The sequence below is a fragment of the Xylocopa sonorina genome, unplaced genomic scaffold, assembly GCF_050948175.1.
Source record: "Xylocopa sonorina isolate GNS202 unplaced genomic scaffold, iyXylSono1_principal scaffold0079, whole genome shotgun sequence".
In the NCBI taxonomy this organism is placed as follows: domain Eukaryota; kingdom Metazoa; phylum Arthropoda; class Insecta; order Hymenoptera; family Apidae; genus Xylocopa; species Xylocopa sonorina.
Window position 1 is genome coordinate 192,501 of NW_027490150.1, and position 2,500 is coordinate 195,000.

The window sequence follows — 2,500 nt, forward strand, 5'->3', positions numbered from 1 at the left end:
CCGATTCGAGTTTCGCTTCGGGAGATCTCCGAAGCGCGGACACGCGTCACAGGCCAGAAACGTTGCGACGCTACACGGACGCAACGACGGCCTATGTTCGAGTGACGGTCCGCGCGAGAGATCTTTTCTTCCCTCGCGGAAACATGGTATACACACGCGCGGAGAGAACAGAGAGAACGGGTTATTCTGATCGAACACCCTGGGGCTGTACGAGGAGAACTTCGAACGATCGGATGCGCATCATCGTCCCTCGCGTTACGACGATGTCGCTCTCTCTCTCTTGTATATCTCTTCTCTCTCGACCGAGAATTCTCCCTCGGTCTTGCGGCGTGAAAAAAACAATTCATTTTAAACGACGTCGAGCGCGCGGCATGTTCGTATCGTGCGCTAAAGGCGGGGCGAAGGCGATGCGTGTGGCGGGTGTGCGAATTCGGAACGCGGAACAAAATCGGCGATCGAAACACGAAGCGGTTCCCGTGGGCGGTCGTCCGTTTAACGGACGACTCACGACGCCACGAAGAACTCACGCGAGTTCGTGATCGACGCACCGTCGAGTTCCGTGAACGCGTTTACGCACGCCGCACGCGCACACACACGTTGCCAATCGCGGATTGCCTCGGCACGGCCACAGACGACTCGGACGAACGTCCAACGATCGCTCGTACGTCGCGTATCGCTCCTCTTCCTCCCTTTCTCGGTGCCGCCCGAACTCAGAAACGTTCGTAATTTAATTCGAGAATGAACGACGGCGGGCAGATTCGAGCACCGTAGGGAAAGAAAGATTCGACGAAACGCAACGCAAGCAGTATTCTGGTTACGTGAACGACCCTCAGCTAGGCGTGGTCCAGGAATTGTATCCGTGGACCGCAATGTGCGTTCGAAATGTCGATGTTCATGTGTCCTGCAGTTCACACGTTGACGCGCAATTAGCTGCGTTCTTCATCGACCCACGAGCCAAGTGATCCACCGTTCAGGGTAATCGTATATGTATATTTTATTGATCTTTGAGTCTCTTGGTACTAAAGTTCGAACAAGTCGATACCCAAACGTCCCCGGTGAAAGAGACGCGGGCGTCGCCGAACGGAGTTCGAGGCGACACGATATATCGGTCCTACGGATGAAACGCATACGCCGATGGTTCGCGCGTAAGGTCTCCCTCAAAGTTACGAAAAAATGCACGCGCGCGTCCAGGTGCGAAGAGAAAAAAAAAAATCCCTTCAAAAATTCGTTAGGACTCCTCCGCGTACCAGCAGCCTCGAGGCGGTCTTTTACCTCCCGGCAACGCGAAGCGAGCATAAACTGTTCGAGCTCGCAACGGCGGGATTACAGACTCTCGACAACGAGGACAACGGGCAACGGCGGAATCGTCCCCTCTGGAACGAACGTGCGCGTCGAACTGAGAAGAAAAAAGACCAAACACCCAGCGGCGTATTGCTTTCGAGATCGACAAGACGCTCTCTCGTTCGGGTGAACATAACAATGTTATCATCGATGGGACACACTCGTCGTCTTCGCGCACAGTCTCGAGGCGGTCTATAAGAGTTTTCCCCGGCAACACGAAGCGAGTATAAAATTATTCGATCTCGCAACGGCGGGTTTTTCTCAGACTCTCGACAACGAGGCTTGGGCGCGAGCGACGGAATCGTCCCCTCCGAACGAACGAACGACGACGACGGTCTCTTCAAAATTCCAATACCACCCAGTCGTGTCGATTCCAACAAGGCTCAGGTAAACGAAAAAAAAATTCGTACATTCGTTAGGACGCTCCACACCGTTCGCCCAACCACACAGCCTCGAGCGGTCTATATTTTTCCCGACAACGCGAAGCGAGCAAGTAAAGTTCGATCTCGCAACGGCGGGTTTCAAGACTCTCGACAACGAGGTTATGGGTGTGGACGGCACGGAACGGAACGGGTCCCCTCTGAGCTGAACGGCACAATTCTGGGAGTGGGAAAACGGCAAAGTGCCAGCGGCGTATTGCTTTCTGAAAAAATGGCAAATAAAAAAGCGGACCCGACGAGTTCTCGATTACGAGAACTCGAGGGGTCCGCTAATGTACCGTAAACACCGATCGGGTAAATGTAAAAAAAAATTCGTTAGAACGTTCGCCGGTTGTACAAGCCTCGAGAAGCGGTCTATACGTTCACCCGACGACACGAAGCGAGCATAAAATGATTCGAAAGCTCGCAACGACCGCTGGGCGCGTCTTAGACTCTCGACAACCGAGGCTATTACCGACGAATCGTCCCCTCCGAAAGGAACGGTACGATCGACCATCTTCAACAGGTTACGCGCGACGACACCACGCACGCTCCATGCACGAATTCGAAGTCGACGACACGCGCGCGTTCGGGTAAAGATTCGTTGGGACTCGCCGGTTGCAAGCCTCGAGAAGCGGTCTATATTTACCCGGACGACACGAAGCGAGCGTAAATGATTCGTAAGAGCTCGCAACGGACGCTGGGTGTTTCAGACTCTTCGACAACGAGGCTGTGCAGCG

General features: G+C 54.0%; 1 non-coding gene across 1 annotated transcript; it reads right to left on the minus strand.

Annotated features, from left to right (window-relative positions):
* Positions 1-823: 823 nt before the first annotated feature.
* On the minus strand, positions 824-978 carry LOC143432301 (5.8S ribosomal RNA). Its single transcript, XR_013102951.1, has one exon. It is a non-coding gene; the product is annotated as a 5.8S ribosomal RNA (ribosomal RNA).
* Positions 979-2,500: the final 1,522 nt, after the last annotated feature.